Source organism: Dendrobates tinctorius, unplaced genomic scaffold, assembly GCF_039654945.1.
Source record: "Dendrobates tinctorius isolate UK_male_01 unplaced genomic scaffold, ASM3965494v1 ptg000293l, whole genome shotgun sequence".
In the NCBI taxonomy this organism is placed as follows: domain Eukaryota; kingdom Metazoa; phylum Chordata; class Amphibia; order Anura; family Dendrobatidae; genus Dendrobates; species Dendrobates tinctorius.
The window spans coordinates 25,578,500-25,600,574 of record NW_027361960.1 but is presented as its reverse complement, the minus strand read 5'-3'; the positions used below and the strand labels follow the sequence as shown (position 1 = coordinate 25,600,574).

General features: G+C 44.1%; 1 long non-coding RNA gene across 1 annotated transcript in view; it reads left to right on the top strand.

Annotated features, from left to right (window-relative positions):
* Positions 1 to 22,075, top strand: part of LOC141072960 (uncharacterized) — a 146,882-nt gene that overhangs the window by 88,425 nt on the left and 36,382 nt on the right. The window contains exon 2 of the long non-coding RNA XR_012226912.1: positions 12,909 to 13,024. This is a non-coding gene — a long non-coding RNA (uncharacterized lncRNA). The remainder of the gene's footprint in view (positions 1 to 12,908; positions 13,025 to 22,075) is intronic.

Genomic DNA, 22,075 nt, shown 5'->3' with positions numbered 1-22,075 from the left:
TCCCCACAGGTGGAGCTGGAGTCCCAGGTAAGTGTAGTTGTAGTGATGGGGGAAAGGCACAGGTGGTGTAGGTGCTGGTACCCAGATGTAGCGGTGCTGGAATAACTGTAGGACACCAGAGCGTGCAGTTCCAAAGCTTTACTCACAGTCTGCAGGTTACACAGATGCCTGCCTCCGTGCTGTGTCCTCCGTGTCAGGACCTCAGCCAACCTCCGGGACCAAAACGGAAAGCTCCCTTCCAACACTCCGCCAACATGTACCTTTCTGAACGTCTCCTTTCTAGCGCTTGTGGGGGAAGCACTCACAGGACTGTGGTTCACTGAAGCGCCTCCTGTCTAACAGATGTTCCTCAGACTTTACTTGTATGGCAGACAGCTGGAGCCTTTTCCTTCTGGCTCCCACACGTCGATGCTGGGGCCTCCGAGCCTTAGTTGGGTACAGAGCATTTATAGCTGCTACTTCCCCCGGTTTCTGCTGCAGGAACGTCAGTATCCCTACAAACTCGGAGACTGGAATCGGGACCATGCGCTCCAGCTAGGAGTGAGCTTAACTCTGCTCATCCTCCAGCTCCCCTTCTCACGTCCACACACTTCCCCTTCCCTGCACAGAGTGCCCTAACTTACCTCCTCCCAACCACAGAGAGCAGCTCCTCAGCAGTTAGGTTCAGAGGTCTCCCTGCTAGCCTGGAGTGGGAAATGTGTTGTGTGTTGGTTTCACTGCTAGAGAGATCCTTCGTTGCTCCCAAGCTTGACAACACACTCCCTAGGAGGAAGGTAATGCCACAGTGGCGACCGTACTCTTGGGGACGCCACAAGTGCACTGAGGCCCAGCCACTGCTGAATGATGCTTCTGGTACATTGACCCAGACCACTACATTCCCCTCGCACTCTACACTGCCAGAATCTGACCCAGAGGAAACTCAGGTTCCCCTTCCCACATACTATACCACCTTACACGGTGACAAAGAGGAAGGTGCAGATGAAAGTGCAGGTTCCTTGAGCAGGTGGGGGGGCATACTCATGGGCGATGGCACTGGCACAGGGCACCGCATAGTACGCAAAATGTCTCTGCCGGTGGGAGGGCCTAAACAGCCAAGTGCAGTGAGATGGAAGATGGGGATGACAAGGAGTTCAGAGTAGTGCAGGGATTCCCTAGCAAGGAGACTTATGTAATTGTTTTCAATGTTGGGACAGCAATTTTTGGGGAGCACTATACTCTGGTGAATGATATATGGGGCCCACCATACACTGGAGCATTCCAAAGGTGGACATCAGACACTGGAGCAGCATTTACAGGGCCCATTATACACTAGAGCAGTAGAAATGGGGCCCACTATATATGGAGCATTATTTGGGCCCATAAGACAGTGGAGCTTCATCCATTGGGACCAACATATACTATAGCATTATGTGGAGCTCATCATATACGGTTTGAAACATTATATGGGATCAATGATTCCATATGGAGAAATATATGGGCCTCATTACTCTGTATAGCGCACTAAGCGCTGGCCAAAATACAGTATGGAGTTATATACTGTCCGTGTTTGGAGGTATTGGAGAATTTAAAATGGATATCAGTCATGAGATGAAAGAAGTGAAGTATTTTTCATTGTACTATACTGCTATTTCTCTGCCGTATCGGAGCATCATGAGTTGTGGTATGTGTTAAAGGGGCGCTCTTTGGCCCTCGGCCCACGAAAACCTGGAGCCAGCCCTACCCCCCCACAACTGTAGCCAAATAACCCCCATTTTTCAGTACGTAACTAGTATTATGAAGTAAATTAAGGTTGACAAGCTTAAGTAATAAGAATTGATGCTTTTGGCATTCAAATGGGCACTGTAGGTGTGTTTCCTGTCCTCCTCTCACTGCCGACTTTAATTCCCCATTGACTCACATTGGGTTTGTGTTTCAGTCGGACCCCTGACTTTTCCATATAGTCGGCCGATTCGGGTTTCATGAAACGAAACTCGACCCTAAAAAAACAAAAGTCGCTCAACTCTAGTTGTCAGTGCTTCAGTTGTTCCATCAGTGGTCATTGTTTTGTTTTTTCCATCAGTGGTCAGTGTTTCAGTTGTTCCATCAGTGTTCAGTGTTTCAGTTTTACCACCAGAGGTCAGTATTTTAGTTTTTCCATAATTGGTCATTGTTTCAGTTTTTCCATCAGTGGTTGGTGTTTTAGTTTTTCCACTAGTGGTCAGTACTTTAGTTTTTCCATTAGTGGTCAATGTTTCAGTTGTTCCATCAGTGGTCAGTGTCAGTGTTTCAGTTTTTCCACCAGTGGTCAGTGTTTTAGTTTGTCCATCATTGGTCAGTGTTTCATTTTTTCCTTCATTGTTCAGTGTTGTAGCTGTTTCTTCTGACTCATAGGCCGGCGTCACACTAGAGAGAAATACGGACGAGTGAGAGGCGTTAAAACCACGCATTGCACACGGACAAATGATTCTCTATGTGGTAGCTCCCATTAGCCATATATTTCTGACGCATATCTTATGGGCCGTGCCAATCGCAGCATGCTGCGATTGTCAGCGTACTACGCCTGCAGTACACCAATGCAAGTCTATGGGTGCGCCAAAAAAACGCATTACACATGGACCAGATGTGTGACTTGCGAGAAATACGCACCCGGTGTCCTTTAGAAAAGCCGGCAATTCAGTGCGAGATACAGTAAAATCACACTGACAGGTTTAATAAAGAAACAAAAGAATAGATATATATATATATATATATATATACACATAGAATACATATATATCTCTACAGTATATATAAAACTGAATGTGTGTGTGTATCACCAACCAATCACAAAGCATCTTTCATTTCAGCAGAGCTGTTCAAAAGAAGCTGAGCTATGATTGGTTGCTATGAGCAACAGTTTTCCTTGCAACCAATCACTAAGCATCTCTCATTTCACCAGAGCTGGTTAAAAGAAGCTGAGCTGTGATTGGTTGCTATGAGCAAGTTTTCCCACTTGACAACACCTCAGCAGACACTGACATGGTGGGAGAAATCTTGCATCCTGGGAACATAAGCTCCCAGCCATTGTCTGCCCCCCAAAAAGGAGCACAGAGCACATGACAGAAATGAATCCCTCCTCCTCTGCCCATATACACATCACACATCCTCCATCATATAGGCACCTCTTCCCTCTTAAAGGGATCATTGGTATGGAAGTCAGAGCAAATCCATCCAGTGCTTTGGTTGTGACCCCAGGCCTCTCTTAAAGGGATCTCCGGTATGGAAGTTAGGACCGTTCCACTCAGTTCTGTGGTTCTGACCCCAGTTTCTCTTAATGGGATCATTGGTATGGAATTTAGGGTAAATCCACTCAGCGCTTTGGTACTGACCCCAGGCCTTTCTTATTAAAGGGATCTCCGGTATGGAAGTCAGGGCAATTGCCTTCAAGTGCTCTGGTAATGACCCCAGGCTCTCTTAAAGGGATCTCCTGTATGGAAGTTAGGGCAAATCCCTCAGCGCTCTGATTCTGACCCCAGGGTTCTATTAAAGGGATCATTAGTATGCAAGTCAGGTCAGGGCAAATCCACTCAGTGCTCTGGTTCTGATCCCAGGCTCTCTTAAAGAGATCCCCGGTATAGGAGTTAGGGCAAAACCACTCAGCGCTCTGGTTCTTACCCAAGGCCCCTCTTAAAGGGATCCCCAATATGGAAGTGAGGGCAAATCCACTCTGCGCTTTGGTACTGACCCCAGGCCTCTCTTAAACGGATCTCTGGCAAGGAAGTTATGGTAAATCCCTCAGCGCTCTGATTCTGACCCCAGGCTTTTATTAAAGGGATCATTGATATGGAAGTCAGGGCAAATCCACTCAGTGCTCTGGTTCTGACACCAGACCTCTCTTAAAGGGATCCCCGGTATGGAAGTTAGGACCGTTCCACGTAGCGCTCTGGTTCTGACCCCAGGCTGACGGGATGATGTGGGATATTAGGGGTAGTAGTCCGGTCGCTCTGGCTGACGGGATGATGTGGGATATTAGTGGTAGTTGTACGGTGGCTCTGGCTGATGGAATGCTCTGGTACTGACCCCAGGTTCTCTTAAATGGATCTTCTGCATGGAAGTTAGGGCAAATCCCTCGGCGCTCTGATTCTGACCTCACGGTTCTATTAAAGTGATCATTGGTATGCAAGTCAGGGCAAATAAACTTAGCGCTCTGGTTCTGATCCCAGTCTCTCTTAAAGGGATCCACGGTATGGAAGTTAGGGCAAATCCACGCAGCGCTCTGGTTCTGACCCAAGTCCCCTCTTAAAGGGATCCTCCGTACGGAAGTGAGGGAAAATCCACTTTGCGCTTTGGTACTGACCCCAGACCTCTCTTAAAGTTATCTCCGGTATGGAAGTCAGGCCGGGGTCACACTGGCGAGGAATACGGCCGAGTGAGAGGCGCTAAAAGCACGCATTAGACACGGACAAATGATTCTCTATGGGGTCACTCGCACCAGGCGTATATTTCTCATCCGTATTCTTCGCTCCGTGCCAATCGCAGCATGCTGCGATTGTCAGCGTACTACGGCCGTAGTACGCCAATGCAAGTCTATGGGTGCGCAAAAAATACGGATTACACACGGACCACACATGTGACTTGCGAGAAATACGCACCCGGTGTCTTTTAGCAAAGCCGGCAATTCAGTGCGCTATACAGTAAACTCACACTGACAGTTTTAATAAAGAAACGAAAGAATAGATATAGACACATAGAATACATATATATATATATGTATATGCATTCTATGTGTCTATATCTATTCTTTGGTTTGTGTTATAAAACCTGTCATAGGGCTCCATTATATGTCCATTTTGCAAGCATGTGAGAAAATCTCGCCATACGGATTACATACGGATGCTTACATGCGCAAAATACGCGACCACACCTTGATTACGGATGACATACGGAGCACTGTTTAGGGGCCATTCATCCATATTAGGCATGTAAAATACTGACCGTATTTTGCGTTGGTTAGTGTGACCCCGGCCTTAGGGTAAATCCCTCAGCGCTCTGATTCTCACCCCAGGCTTCTATTAAAGGGATCATTGGTATGGAAGTCAGGGCAAATCCACTCAGCGCTCTGGTTCTGATGCCAGGCCTCTCTTAAAGGGATCCCCGGTATGGAAGTTAGGACCGTTCCACTCAGCACTGTGGTTCTGACCCCCAGGGTCTCTTAAAGGGATCTCCAGTATGGAAGTCAGGGCAAATCCACTCAGCACTCTGGTTCTGATACCAGGCCTCTCTTAAAGGGATCCCCACTATGGAAGTTAGTACCGTTCCACTCAGCGTTCTGGCTCTGACCCCAGGCTGATGGGATGATGTGAGATATTAGTGGTAGTTGTCCGGTGGCTCTGGCTGATGGGATGATGTGGGATATTAGGAGTAGTAGTCCAGTGGATCTGGCTGATGGGATGATGTGGGATATTATGGGTAGTAGTCCGGTAGCTCTGGCTGACGGGATGATGTGGGATATTAGTGGCAGTAGTCCGGTGGCTCTGGCTGATGGGACAATGTGGGATGTTAGGGGTAGTAGTCCGGTGGCTCTGGCTGATGGGACGATGTGGGATATTATGAGTAGTAGTCCAGTAGCTCTGACTGACGGGATGATGTGGGATATTAGTGGTAGTTGTCCAGTGGCTTTGGCTGATGGGATGATGTGGGATATTAGGGGTAGTAGTCCAGTGGCTCTGGCTGACAGAATGATGTGGGATATTATGGGTAGTAGTCCGATAGCTCTGGCTGACGGGATGATGTGGGATATTATAGTGAATGTGGCTATGCAGAATGGGCGGGGCTCTGCACTCAGCTTTATATATATATATATATATATATATAGATATAATCATTATAATTTGTTATAACTAACCGTAGTTAGTTACTATGCCCTATGACACATGCATTCTATGTGTCTATATCTATTCTTTCATTTGTGTTTGAAAACCTGGGCTCCATTATATGTCCATTTTGCAAGCCGGCAAGAAATTCTTGGCATACGGATTACATACGGATACTTACATGGGAATAATACGCGGCCTCACCCTGACATCGGATGACACACGGATCACTATTTAGGGACCATTTATGCATATTACGGCCATACAAAACGGTCCGAATTTTTATATATTGTGTGTGACCACGGCCATAGTCAGATTTCGGGATCACCAGTGAGGCCAAATTGTCACAAGCGCTCAGAGAAAAGAAATGCACACCAGTTGTAAGCAAAACAATTTTGTTTATTAGTGCTCATGCTCACTTGCTATGAAATCAGACAAATTCAATTCGATAAAAAATCAGATTGAATTTGTACCAATGTTAATCTATGATGGTGTCTTCATCAGCGTTTTTTTCAGCTCGGATCAGATCAAGATCTGGCTGGAAAAAAATTGCAGCTTGCTGAGATTGTAATAGCAAATTGGATCGCATCCCGCAATAGTCACCCAGTCACCCCAGAAAAGGCACATCTGTAAGATGCGCTAATTCTGGCACTTAGCCTCTCTCACCTTACTGCCCTGTAGCAGTGGCATATGAGGTAATAAGGGGTTAATGTTACCTTTGTATTGTAAGGTGACATTAAGTCTGGTTAGTAATGGAGATGTGTCAATAAGACACCTATCCATTACTAATCCTGAAGTTTGTAAAGGGTTAAATAAACATACACACAGTCAGAATAAAGTATTTTAATGAAATAAAAGAACACACAGTTTTGCCATCTTTATTCTTTTGCTAATCCAAACGAATCTCTCGATCTCCTGTAAAAAATAAAAAAACAAAAATATAGCATACCTATCCGGCATACAGTCAGTCCAATGGCGTAAATCCATAACTGGGGGTTAAATAGTTTACAACCGGGAACGGTGCTAATGCAACAGCCCCAGCTGTAAACCACGGAGGAATGAAGCCTGACCCGCGGTGAACTCTGCAGTGTGGGAAAGTGACAGTTCATTTCCCACGCTGCCGAATTCATTGCAGGTCAGGCTGGGAGGCTGCGCTGGCATCACTAATGCTGATAGATACCTAATCTTGATTAGTCCTGGATAAATACTGTATGATATTCTTTGTACAGGAGGCTTTGCTTTATCTATTTATCACTTAGAATTTATAGCAGAAATATTATTTGTAGGTTATGTTATTTACTTCATATGTTTCAGATGCATTTTCTTCCCACAATTTACTTTTGTTTTTTAACCAATCTTCTATATTGTAAATGAATGCATTTTGTGAACATGGCTTAAATGCCAGTATTATGGGCAGGCAGACTAGGCATCTGCCTAGGGCACCGGATAATGCACACCACGCGGCCGCTATGCATCTATGATGTCGAAACAGTAGAAAGCAATGATGGATTACAGAGCAACAGATTACACTCCCTCTCTCATCACACCCCCTCTGCCTCTGATGCAGTGGGCGCGTGATGATGTCACTTCATCGCGCGCCACGCTGTACCAGCAGTGAAGCTGATAATATGCACTGCAGAAGCCAGACCAGTGGGGGAATGGGTAGAGGTATGCATTATATTTATTTTTTATAATACTGCAGGACTGTGGGGCTGCATTCTAGTATGTGTGTTTGTGTCTACATTATAGTCTGTGTGTCTCTCCGCATTATACTGTGTGTTTGTGTGGGCTGCGGGAGGGGGTTGCATTATACTGTGTGTGGTAGGTGGCTGCTTATACTCTATGAGGGGGCTGCATTATACTCTATTATTATTATTTATTATTATTATAGTGCCATTTATTACATGGTGCTTTACATGGGAAAAGGGGCATACATAATAAAAAAGCAAAAAACAGGGGGAAACACCAAACAAGGGTAAAGAAATAGTGGGACAAGAAATATGGCTAAAATACCTTTATTAGTGAGGGCAAAATGTAGCATTACAAATAAAACGAGATGCCAATACGGACAAAAAGATAGCGCCAATATTCAGCAAATGATATTAATATAATTATTATAATATTCGATAATGATAATAGGAGTTAATAAATCATAAAGCCAAATAACCCAGGTAATATATAAAAAATGAATAAATAAGAGTATTGCACATAATTATAAATAGTAAAAAAGGACAAAGGGACCAAAACTATAATGGCAGTGTGACAAGAAACATATGATGAGCTATATTATAAAAATGTGTATATGTGGACACAGCAATGAATTAATTCAGTAAAAAATATATATAAATATATAAAAAAAAGTGAAAAGAATTATCACACTCAATAAAATGCATGTGCTACTGAACAGCAAAAAACAATTAGAACCTAGTGCATTCGTAAATCATGACTGAGTGAATAAAAATAATAAAGCTACAATCAATATAATTCAATCTAAATAAATACTGTGCTTGTGCAAAACAGAACAAAACTGAGGAAAGAAAAGGAGGAAAAACACGTAAATTAATGATTTGTCACAAAGTAATAATATGAGAATGTGCAAAAGACTAATAGATCACAGATGCCATAAATATTCTCTCTCTCTCTATATACATTTCTCCCAGCAGATTAATGTTTGGCCGAGTTTTTCCCTAAAGACAGGACCTGCGATGATGGCATGGTCACGTGATCAGCCCATGTGATGTCTACCTCACTGGTGGGAGGGGTTATGGGCTATGTAATGGAGGTTGGTATTTGGCACGTGGTGAGTGTGTGTCTGGAAGTTACAGGAACTTGGCTGGACTTAGCCTGAACTTGTGTGGGGAAGATGACTTGACGGACAGACTTGACTGGAGGAAGAAGGGATGGTTTGTGCACTATAGATGGATATTGGCATTGACAGAAGGGTAACAGCTGGGGAAGATAGAAAAGGGAGTGCAATACCTAGATTTGACCACAAGATGGCAGGGGGGAGTGTAGTTTAGGACTTGACAGCAGCTTACGGCTATAGAAACCGCTTAGTCATGGGGGGCGGGGAGATAGGAGCCCAGGAGGGAAATTCCCAAGGAAGGGGATAAATAGGACAGGACAGGGTTCCAGGTTAGGTTAGTCCCGGGAGGAGCTCAGGAGGAGAAGACTCAGGACAGAAGACTGACAATGGTGGAGAGCTCGACCAGGGGACTGACAGGAAGAGACAGTCAGGGGGGTGGCCCTGACACCAAGAACCGCAGGACAGATGAGGCCCCGGGGGTACCGACTGGACGATGACCTCGGGCAGGTGAAGCGCTGGCGGTAGATAGGTCTAGGACAGCCCCAGCGAAAGATCCGCGTGGAACGTCACTACGACTGAAGGAGAGGTGAAGGTACCTGGGCCTGGAAACGGAGAGCTGTAAAAGTACTGCGGTGTATGGCTACGGTCGTCAGGAGGACGGCCAATAAACTCGGACCTGTTGCAATTGAAATCTGCCTCCGTCTCGTCTCTGTGTCGTCTGGTCGCGGTAAGCAGTGGACCACCCCCCAATCCGGACCCCTACCACACTGATATACAGGATCCCCGTGCTGCAGGACTATAGCAGCAAGACTCTCAACAACCCTGGGAATGGCACCTGGCAGATGCCACAGGACCTGGCAGCCGCTTAGTTAAGCCCGTCCCATGCAAGGGGTGAGTCTGGGACCAGTGGTTCTCCAAGCTGGAGTACATTTATGTTTTTCCCTTATTTTCTGTTAACCTGCTGTTTGCAAAGTGACATTAAACCACTGAAATTAGACTTGAAGCCTGTGTGCTGCCTCGTTTGCGCTCCGCTCTACCTCAGCGCTCCTTCCACACGTTTGAACACTTCACCCTCCGCAGACTAACTAACTCACCACCCCTTTCTCTTGGCCCTCAGAGAGCACTCCTCCCCTTAATCCCGGTTCAGAGTTCCCCCTGCTGGCCTGGAGTGGAACTGTGTTGCATGCATAGATTGACTGCGAGAGAGACCCATCATTGCCTCCAAGCCTGGCATTACCCTCCCCTGGAGGAAGGCAAAGCCACTGTGGCGACCATACTCCTGGGGGCGCCACACCCGTGCTGCAGAACTATAGCAGCAAGACTCTCAACAACCCCGGGAATGGCACCTGGCAGATACCACAGGACCTGGCAGCCACTTAGTTAAGCCCGTCCGTGCAAGGGGTGAGTCTGGGACCAGTGGTTCTCCAAGCTGGAGTACATTTATGTTTTTCCTTATTTTTCTGTTAACCTGCTGTTTGCAAAGTGACATTAAACCACTGAAATTAGACTTTAAGCCTGTGTGTTGCCTCGTTACTACAGCCCTGCCATTACCTACCAGAGCGAATCCCTACTATATATACACACACATATATATATATATATATACAAATATATCATCTTGCAGCGGCATGCTATTCCATTCGGTTTGCGTTTAGTTAGACAATTTATTTTTCAACAGGACAATGACCCCAAACACACCTCCAGGCTGTGAAAGGGCTATTTGACCAAGAAGGAGTTGATGGGGTGCTACGCCAGATGACCTGTCCTCCACAGTCACCAGACCTGAACCCAATCGAGATGGTTTGGGGTGAGCTGGACCGCAGAGTGAAGGCAAAAAGGCTAACAAGTGCTAAGCATCTCTGGGAACTCCTTCAAGACTGTTGGAAGACCATTTCCGGTGACTACCTCTTGAAGCTCATCAAGAGAATGCCAAGAGTGTGCAAAGCAGTAATCAAAGCAAAAAGTGGCTACTTTGAAGAACCTAGAATATAAGACATATTTTCAGTTTCACGCTTTTTTGTTAATTATATAATTCCACATGTGTTAATTCATAGTTTTGATGCCTTCAGAGTGAATCTCCAATTTTCATAGTCATGAAAATAAAGAAAACTCTTTGAATGAGAAGGTGTGTCCAAACTTTTGGTCTGTACTGTATATATATAAATATATTGTGAGGTAGCGCTGTCATATACTTAGGGGATTCTAGCTTGCAGCGAACAAAAACCAGTTCCGGCACGGATTTTCCATCAAATCATACAGTCCTTGCGGTTTATTCACACCTCATAAACCACGCAGCAACAGAAAGTTCACTTAATAGCATTACCAGCATAGCGTCCATTATATTGCTTCACTCTTATTATCAATGTCCAGTACGCAGGCTCACTTAGCCTCACAATTATCTCACCCACGCCAGGGCTCCTCATGCGGCTGCAGCATTCCGCACACATTCGTTCCCTCCAGGGAACTCTCAGGCACACATCGCCATTGCTCCCAGCCACTTCACACGTGCTGTCTGGGAGGAAGCTCCATCTCTGTAGGACCTTCCACACTGGACCAACCAGGTCCCAGCATTCACCCCACATGTGACCTACCCTGGCCACATTATATGGTCTATAGCCACACCCACCGGGTCACGTGACTATGACCTCATCACAGGTCCTTCACACCCTCACATAGTCTTTTACTACAGGCGGTTTCAGACACACCCCTGGGTGGATTTGTAGGTAACTGGCCCGCCCAACTCCCAAGTTACCTGGAGACTTCTCCCTTATACCTTGAAATAACACCTCAGCACTACCATTGCTGATCAATACGTATAACTAAGTTTCCATCTCAAAGCCACCCCCTTTGAGATACACAACCATCCTTCAGGATTCTGCCACTCATCCTCTCCTTTGGAACCTCAACACAGCGCCCCCTAGCGGACATAGTGGTTACTACACCACAATATATACACATAAGATATAGGGATAGTGGTGCTACATCCTAAAGAGATTATGGCATAGAGTTGATCAAAAAAGACAAAAAAATATAGGCCGAATATATAAGCAGAGACAAATAAAATGCTTGGGTATAATGTGGTCACTTTGAATGGCACAGCCCGACGCACGTTTCGGACGCTTGTCCTTCATCAGGGGATGATAACAAAAAACAAATTTAATAATCTTAAACAATACAAGTCATGACTGGTACAGGAAGAGTGAGGACCCTGCCCGCAAGGGCTCACAATCTACAAGGGATGGGTGAGGATACAGTAGGTAAGGGTAGAGCTGGTCTTGCAGCGGTTTGGTGGTTACTGCAGACTGTAGGCTTCAGGTTCGTTCCTTTTTAAGTTTTCCAAGGTAGGCAAGAGTCTGATATCTTGTAGTACAGCGTTCCAGAGTAGGGAGATGCACAGGAGAAATTTTGTATGCGATTGTGGGAAGAGGAGGTATAAAGAGAGTAGAGAAGGAGATCTTGTGAGGATCAGTGGTTGGGTGCAGGTAAGTACCGGGAGACTAGGTCACAGATGTATGGAGAAGTGAGAGGGCTGCTTTATACTGTATGACGGGGCTTCTTTATACTCTGAGGGGGGCTGCATTAGACTCTATGAGGTGGCTGCATTATACTCTACGAGGAAGCTGCATTATGTTCTGAGGGGGCTGCATTACACTTTGACGGGGCTGCATTATGCTTTTAGGGGCAGCTGCATTGTACTCTATTGAGGACAATGGGGTGCATTAAACTATATTTAACCTGCATTATACTCTATCAAAGACTATGGGGAATGCATTATACTATATGAACGACTATGGGGTGCATTATACTATGAGGAGTGCATTATACTATATTGAGGACTATGGGGAGTGCATTATACTATATGGAGTATGGAGGATATGGGGAGCATATTATACTATATTTGAAGACTATGGGGAGTGTATTGAACTATGGGGAGTGTATTGTACTATATGGAGGACTTTGGGGAATGTATTAAAGTATATGAAGGAATATTGAGCACATTATACTATATGGAGGACTATGGGGTGTATTATACTATGTGGAAGATTATGTTGTGTATTATACCATGTAGAGGACTATCGGCTGTTTAATACTAAACAAGCAAAATTTTACCTATTTATCCAGTGATTAGATTATTTATGCCACAATAAAAATCATTGTTCTCAGCAGCACATCGCCACCGGTGAAAACTGCAGATATGCTGCTAATAATGATACTTTTTGGGGATAGATTGATCTACTAATAATTGTTCTTTGCCCGTCATTCTTCCTCAGCCAGTGTAAAGAGACAAGCATCAAGCTACTTCAATATTGTCTATCACACTCGTTTAATGGCCTGAACAAAGCGCATGTAAATGCAACCAAAATGTTTCTGTGAGATGGCGCAAAATGTGAGTATTTGGGGACCCAAATAAAAAAGGGGGGAAGCCAGCACTGCCTATGGTCAGAATGCAATACATAAAGTGCATATATTGATTTCTAACAGTACTTTAAAATGAGACATTTAGCAAACAATTGATCAATTCTTTGAGCCACCCCGCCACATCATGGCATTCTCATATGGGGCTGTCCTACTCTACGTGTTTATATTCGCTGTGCCATTATGGCCTCCTAAATGTATTAAAAGCAAGACTGTAAAATGAAAGCGTAACTGAAGCATTTCTGAATCACTCCCATGGCGCAAGCGCAGATAAAGGACGACCAGATCTGGACATGGACATTTCAGATCTGACCTCCACACTGCCAGACCAGCAACCATAGATGAAGGGTGAAACAGGCCCAGACACAGGTGCATAAGCCTGGGGCAGGTGTTATGAATGAGTCACCGGAGGCGGAAAAAATGCAAGCTAAGTCCAGAAAACCGGAGAGGTTGGTAGCTAGCGGATTGCAGACCCCTGATTCTATTCACAACAACTAACAGTAGCCGTGGAGCGTTCCTACGGTGGTCCTAGACGCCTCTTCACAGCCGGAGAACTAAATAAGCCTAAAGAAAGAAAGGGGAAATCTAAACTGCCCCAGAGCAGACCCCAAAGCAATAGACAGCCCCCAACATGTATTGTCGGTGAAAACAGATGAAAACACAAACACAGATAGAAAGACAGACAGAGCAAATGATGGGGCCCAACTAACTAGATAGGAAAGGACAGAAAAGACACTGGCTGCAATCCGCAAAAACCCTACCAAAAATGTCCCAACACGTCTGATAGGAAAAACGGCCCTGAAGTCACTAGACTTCAAAATCCCTATATCAGCACTCTGATATATTCTGAAGACAGAGCAAAAGAGATTTAACCGATCAGGGACAAAAATGGAAATTCAGCAGAGCCCCAGCCGGGGCTGGCAGAACACAAAACTAAGCAAATCAGACAAAATCTCATGGAACAATAACAGAGCAAAACTTAGCTTTAGAAGACAGAAACTGAACTGGAGGCCAGAGCTCACAGCAGAGAAATCACCAGCAACCCTACAGGGCGTCGGCTGCCTTATATCCACTCAGAGATTCCGGATGTCCAATCGCAATCCACCTGTTCAGGTGACAGGTTTCTCCCATCCAAATCAGTTTCACCACCTCCTTTCACCAGCAGAGGGAGTTCATCGGACATCAAAGGTGAATGAGAAAATGAGCTCACAACAGGCAGGGTAAGGCTGCTGTATGTGTGTACAGCAGCCTAGATCAATCACAATAAAGACAGATAGAATGGCATCCATAACCCAGCACACACGGCAATAAGTGCTTGTCAGTCACAAACCAATATCAAATAAAAAAACTGGGAAGTCAGCGCTGCCTATGGTCAGAACGCAGTACATAAAGTGCATATGTACATATTGATTTCTAACTGTACTTTAAAATGAGACATTTAGCAAACAATTGATCAATTCTTTGAGCCACCTCACCACATCATGGCATTCTCATATGGGACAGTCCTACTCTACATTTTTTATATTCGCTGTGCCATTACGGCCTTCTAAGTGTATTAAAAGCAAGACTATATAAAATGCAAGCATACCTGAAGCGTTTCTGAAGAGGGTTTCCCCCCTCTTTATTTGGGGACCCACTTTAACCCCTTCACCCCCAAGGGTGGTTTGCACGTTCATGACCGGGCCAATTTTTACAATTCTGACCACTGTACCTTTATGAGGTCATAACTCTGGAACGCTTCCATGGATCCCGGTGATTCTGACATTGTTTTCTCGTGACATATTGTACTTCATGATAGTGGTAAAATTTCATTCAAATAACTTGCGTTTATTTGTGAGAAAAACGGAAATTTGGCGAAAATTTTGAAAATTTCGCAATTTTCCAACTTTGAATTTTTTTGCCCTTAAATCACAGAGATACGGCACACAAAAAACTTGATAACTAACATTTCCCACATGTTTACTTTTCATCAGCACAATTTTGGAACCAAAATTTTTTTTTGTTAGGAAGTTATAAGGGTTAAAAGTTGACCAGCGATTTCTCATTTTTACAACACCATTTTATTTTTAGGACCACATCACATTTGAAGCCACTTTGAGGGGTCTATATGATAGAAAATACCCAAAAGTGACACCATTCTAAAAACTGAACCCCTTAAGGTGCTCAAAACCACATTCAAGAAGTTTATTAACCCTTTAGGTGCGTCACAGGAATTTTTTTGAATATTTAAAAAAAAATGAACATCTAACTTTTTTTCATAAAAAAAATACTTCAGGTTCAATTTTTTTTATTTTACCAAGGGTAACAGGAGAAATTGAACTGCAAAAGTTATTGTGCAATTTGTTCTGAGTACGCAGATACCTGATATGTGGGGGGGAACGACTGTTTCGGCGCATGGCAGAGCTCAGAATGGAAGGAGCGCCGTTTGACTTTTTCAATGCAAAATTGGCTGGAATTCAGATTGGACGCCATGTCACGTTTGGAGAGTCCCTGATGTACCTAAACAGTGGAAACCCCCTACAAGTGACCCCATTTTGGAAACTAGACCCCCCAAGGAACTTATCTAGATATGTGGTGAGAACTTTGAACCCACAAGGGCTTTACAGAAGTTTATAACGTACAGCGGTACAATTAAAAAATCATATTTTTTCCACAAAAATGATCTTTTCACCCCAATTTTTATTTTCCCAAGGGTAACAGGACCCTAAAAGTTATTGTGCAATTTGTCCTGAGTACACTGATATCCCACATGTGGGGGTAAACCACTATTTGGGCGCATGGCAGAGCTCGGAAGGGAAGCAGCGCCATTTGACGTTTTTGGCTGGAATTGAGATCGGACACCATGTCGCGTTTGGAAAACCCCTGATGTACCAAAACAGTGGAAACCCCCCACAAATGACACCATTTTGGAAACTAGACCCCCTAAGGAACTTATCTAGATGTGTGGTGAGAACTTTGAACCCCCATGGGCTTCACAGACGTTTATAACATAAAGCCATACAATTAAAAAATCATATTTTTTCCACAAAAATGATCTTTTCACCCTCAATTCTTATTTTTCCAAGGGTAACAGGACCCTAAAAGTTATTGTGCAATTTGTCCTGAGTACGCTGATACCCCACATGTGGGGGTAAACCACTATTTGGGCGCATGGCAGAGCTCGGAAGGGAAGCAGCGCCATTTGACGTTTTTGGCTGGAATTGAGATCGGACACCATGTTGCGTTTGGAAAACTCCTGATGTACCAAAACAGTGGAAACCCCCCACAAATGACACCATTTTGGAAACTAGACCCCCTAAGGAACTTATCTAGATGTGTGGTGAGAACTTTGAACCCACAAGGGCTTTACAGAAGTTTATAACGTACAGCGGTACAATTAAAAAATCATATTTTTTCCACAAAAATGATCTTTTCACCCTCAATTCTTATTTTTCCAAGGGTAACAGGACCCTAAAAGTTATTGTGCAATTTGTTCTGAGTACGCTGATACCCCACATGTGGGGGTAAACCACTATTTGGGCGCATGGCAGAGCTCGGAAGGGAAGCAGCGCCATTTGACGTTTTTGGCTGGAATTGAGATCGGACACCATGTCGCGTTTGGAAAACTCCTGATGTACCAAAACAGTGGAAACCCCCCACAAATGACACCATTTTGGAAACTAGACCCCCTAAGGAACTTATCTAGATGTGTGGTGAGAACTTTGAACCCCCATGGGCTTCACAGAAGTTTATAACATAAAGCCATACAATTAAAAAATCATATTTTTTCCACAAAAATGATCTTTTCACCCTCAATTCTTATTTTTCCAAGGGTAACAGGACCCTAAAAGTTATTGTGCAATTTGTCCTGAGTACGCTGATACCCCACATGTGGGGGTAAACCACTATTTGGGCGCATGGCAGAGCTCGGAAGGGAAGCAGCGCCATTTGACGTTTTTGGCTGGAATTGAGATCGGACACCATGTCGCGTTTGGAAAACTCCTGATGTACCAAAACAGTGGAACCCCCCACAAATGACACCATTTTGGAAACTAGACCCCCTAAGGAACTTATCTAGATGTGTGGTGAGCACTTTGACCCCCCCAGTGCTTCACAGAAGTTTACAACGCCCGGGCGTGAAAATAAAAAATTCGTATTTTTTCCACAAACATGATCTTTTAGTCACCATTTTTTTATTTTCCCAAGGGTACCAGGAGAAATTGGACCCCAAAAGTTGTTGTCCAATTTGTCCTGAGTATGCTGATACCCCATATGTGGGAGAAAACTACTGTATGGGCACACGTCGGGGCTCGGAAGGGAAGTAGTGACGTTTTGGAATGCAGACTTTGATGGAATGGTCTGCGGGTGTCATGTTGCCTTTGGAGAGCCCCTAATGTACCTAAACAGTGGAAACCCCCCACAAATGACACCATTTTGTAAACTAGACCCCCCAAGGAACTTATCTAGATGTGTGGTGAGCACTTTGAACCCCCCAGTGCTTCACAGAAGTTTACAACGCCCGGGCGTGAAAATAAAAAATTCGTATTTTTTCCACAAACATGATCTTTTAGTCACCATTTTTTTATTTTCCCAAGGGTACCAGGAGAAATTGGACCCCAAAAGTTGTTGTCCAATTTGTCCTGAGTATGCTGATACCCCATATGTGGGAGAAAACTACTGTATGGGCACACGTCGGGGCTCGGAAGGGAAGTAGTGACGTTTTGGAATGCAGACTTTGATGGAATGGTCTGCGGGTGTCATGTGCGTTTGGAGAGCCCCTGATGTACCTAAACTATTGAAACTCCCCACAAGTGACCCCATTTTGGACACTAGACCCCCCACGGAACTTATCTAGATGTGTGGTGAGCATTTTGAACCCCCAAGTGCTTCACAGAAGTTTATAACACTCGGACGTGAAAATAAAAAAATCATTTTTTTCCACAAAAATGATATTTTTGCCCCCAATTTTTTATTTTCCTAAGGGTAACAGGAGAAATTGGACCCCAAAAATTGTTTTGCAATTTGTCCTGAGTAGGCTGATACCCTACATGTGGGGGTAAAACACTGTTTGGGCGCATAGCAGAGCTTGGAAGGGAAGGAGCACCATTTGACTTTTTCAACTCAGAATTGGCTGGAATTGAGATCAGATGCCATGTTGCATTTGGAGAGCCCCTGATGTGCCCAAACAGTGGAAACCCCCAATTCTAACTCCAACCTGAACCCCAACACGCCCCTAACCCTAACCCTAGCCCTAACCCTAGCCCTAACCCTAGCCCTAACCCTAACCCTAGCCCTAACCCTAGCCCTAACCCTAACCCTAGCCCTAGCCCTAACCCTACCCCAACACACCCCTAGCCCTAACCCTAACCCTAACCCTAATGGAAAAATGGAAATAAATACATTTTTTTTATTTTATTATTTTTCCCTAACTAAGGGGGTGATAACGGGGGGTTTGATTTACTATTTATGGCGGTTTTTATGTTTGGCGGCTGTCGCACGCTAAAAGACGCTTTTTATTGTAAAAATAGTTTTTGCATCACCACATATTGAGAGCTATAATTTTTCCGTATTTTGACCCACCGAGTCATGTGAGGTCTTATTTTTTGCGGGACGAGTTGACGTTTTTATTGGTACCATTTTCGGGCACGTGGAATTTTTTGATCGCTTTTTATTCCGATTTTTGGGATGCAGAATGAACAAAAACCAGTGTTTCATGAATTTCTTTTGGGGGGGGGTGTGTTTACACCGTTCCGCGTGTGGTAAAATTGATAAAGAGGTTTTATTCTTCACGTCAGTACGGTTACAGCGATACCTCATTTAGGTCGTTTTTTTATGTTTTTGTCGGTTTTATGCAATGAAAACTATTTTATATAAAAAATAATTATTTTTGCATCGCTTTATTCAGCGAGCTATAACTTTTTTATTTTTTCGCTGATGATGCTGTGTGGCAGCTCGTTTTTTGCGGGACAAGATGACGTTTTCAGCGGTACCATGGATATTTATATGCGTCTTTTTGATCGTGCGTTATTACACTTTTTATTTGGCGGTATGATAATAAATCATTATTTTTTGCTTCGTTTTTTATTTTTATTTTTTAAGTGGTTCGCTAAAGGGGTTAACTAATGGGACAGTTTTATAGGGCGGGTCGTTACGGACGCGGCGATACCTAATATGTGTACTTTTATTGTTTTTTTTTTATTATTTCCAAAAAATGGATTTATTGGGGGAATATTTTTTTTTTTCTAATATATTTGGCGATTTTTTTTTAATTATTTTTACACTTTTTTTTATTTTTTTTTTACTTTATTAAATAGTCCCAGGTGGGACATCACTGTCCTGTGACAGATCGCTGATCTGTCACATCACAGATCACTGTGACAGATCAGCAATCTGTCACAGGCATTGAAGAAGACTTCCTCATGCCTGCGCTTTGCAGGCACTGAGGAAGCCAGCTTCCTCAGGCCCCCGAAGGCCCCCGTCGCCATCTTGGATTCGGGGGCCGGGAGGAAAGGAGCCCCCCGCAGCAGCGCTGCACATTGCGCTGCCGTGGGGGGCTCAGGGAAGCACGGAGGGAGCCCCCTCCCTGCCGATGCTTCCCTTTAACCCCCGGTACACCGCGATCGTGTTTGATCGTGGTGTGCAAGGGGTTAACGTGTCGGGGGCGGTCCGTGACCGCCCCTGACACATTGTGCCGGGTGTCAGCTGTGATAATCAGCTGACACCCGGCCGCGATCAGCGGCGCTCACCACGTGGGCGCCGCTGATCGCGGTAGACGTACTATCCCGTCCACGGTCATGCGGGCCCGGGTACCGTGGACGGGATAGTACGTCGGATGTCAGGAAGGGGTTAAACTTTTTCCCAGGGCCCCACTTTGTTTAAAACCGGCTCTGCTTAAATGTTTCCCAACATTACCATGGAAAGCTTTCAAGAAGTGTTAAGACTACATAGTTGGTTAAGCTTTACATTTGGGACAAGCACACAATATACAGGTGCTTCTCACAAAATTAGAATATCATCAAAAAGTTAATTTAATTCAGTTCTTCAATTTAAAAAGTGAAACTCACATTATATAGAGTCATTACAAACAGAGTCATCTATTTCAAGTGTTTTTTTCTGTTAATGTTGATGATTTTGGCTTACAGCCAATGAAAACCCAAAAGTCATTATCTTGTTCTCGTCTTTGTAAAATTTGTGTATCACTTTGTGCATTGCGTGTCGCTCATTGTCGTGCAGCATTAGATGTTCTACGTGATTCAGTTACTTCATTCATTTCTCTTGCTCTGGCCACCCTCTGTCGGGCTGCATCAGCAGTTCTTCGACAATTTCGTTCGTCTTCTGTTTCATTAAGACACAGGTTACGCATCCGTATGCGATTTGCTTCTCTACGTGCAGCAACGCGATCAATTTGATCCATCTTTACAATGTTGCCTCACACTGTTGCCTGAGTGTTGCCTCACAGTGTTGCCTCACAGTGTTGCCTCACAGTGTTGCCTCACAGTGTTGCCTAAACAGGCTAGCGTTCAAAAAAGGCTTATGCCTTAACTCGTCACCAGGGAGAGCTCCTCTCCTTATTAGATGTCATTTAACTCCTATACAGGGCCTTATAGCTCTTAGGTGTCCATGGTTACGCCTACGCATATAGTCAGTTAGCTGCTAGTGGTAGTAACTATGGATACCTAAGTTACTGTTGAGCTGTGGATGATTCATTGCGCCCAGACAGACGGTTGGGCTGTGGATGATTCATTGTGCACAGACACACGGACACGTCCAAATTAGGTATATGGATTTAGTTCAGTTCTTCAATACAAGTGAAACTCATATATTATATAGAGTCATTACAAAAAGAGTGATCTATTTCAAGTGTTTATTTCTGTTAATGTTGATGATTATGGCAATGAAAACCCAAAAGTCATTATTTCAGTAAATTAGAATATTTTATAACACCAGCTTGAAAAATGATTTTAAAATCCGAAATGTTGGCCTACTGAAATGTATGTGCAGTAAATCTTTTTAGTCTTAGATCTGTGATGGGGACAAGGGGGCATCCTCGACGTATGGAGGAAAGAAAGTTTAATCATAATCACAGACTCAGATTCTTTACTGTAAGAGCAGTGAGACTATGGAACTCTCTGCCGTATGATGTTGTAATGAGTGATTCACTACTAAAATATAAGAAGGGACTGGATGACTTTCTTGAAAAGTATAATGTTATAGGGTATATATACTAGATTCCTTGATAGGGCGTTGATCCAGCGAATTAGTCTGATTGCCATATGTGGAGTCGGGAAGGAATTCTTTTCCCCAATGTGGAGCTTAGTGTTTGCCGCCTGGGTTTTTTTTTTGCCTTCCTCTGGATCAACATGTTAGGCTATGGGTTAAACTAGATGGACTTAAAGTCTCCCTTCAACCTTAAATACTATGTTACTATGTTACTATGTAAATGCACTCAATACTTGGTTGGGGCCCATTTTGCATCAATTACTGCATCAATGCGGCATGGCATGGAGGCGATCAGACTGTGGTATTGCTGAGGTGTTATGGAAGCCCAGGTTGCTTTCATAGCAGCCTTCCGCTCGTCTGCATTGCTGAGTCTGGTGTTTCTCATCTTACTCTTGGCAATATCCCATAGATTCTCTCCGGAGTGAAGATCAGGCGAGTTTGCTGGCCAATCAAGCACAGTGATACAGTTGTTTTTTAAACCAGGTATTGGTACATTTGGCAGTGTAGATAAGGGGCAAAGTCCTCCTGGAGAATGAAATTTCCATTTCCAAAAAGCTTGTTGGCAGAGGAAAGCATGAAGTGCTCTAAAATTTCCTGGTAGATGGCTGTGCTGACTTTGGTCTTAATAAACACAGTGGACCTACACCAGCAAATCACATCGCTCCCTAAAACCATCACTGATTGTGGAAGCATCACACTAGACATCAAGCAGCTTGGATAGTGTGCCTCTCCACTCTTCCTCCAGACTCTGGGACCTTGATTTCCAAATGAAATGCGAAATCTACTTTCATCTGAAAACAACACCTTGGACCACTGATCAACA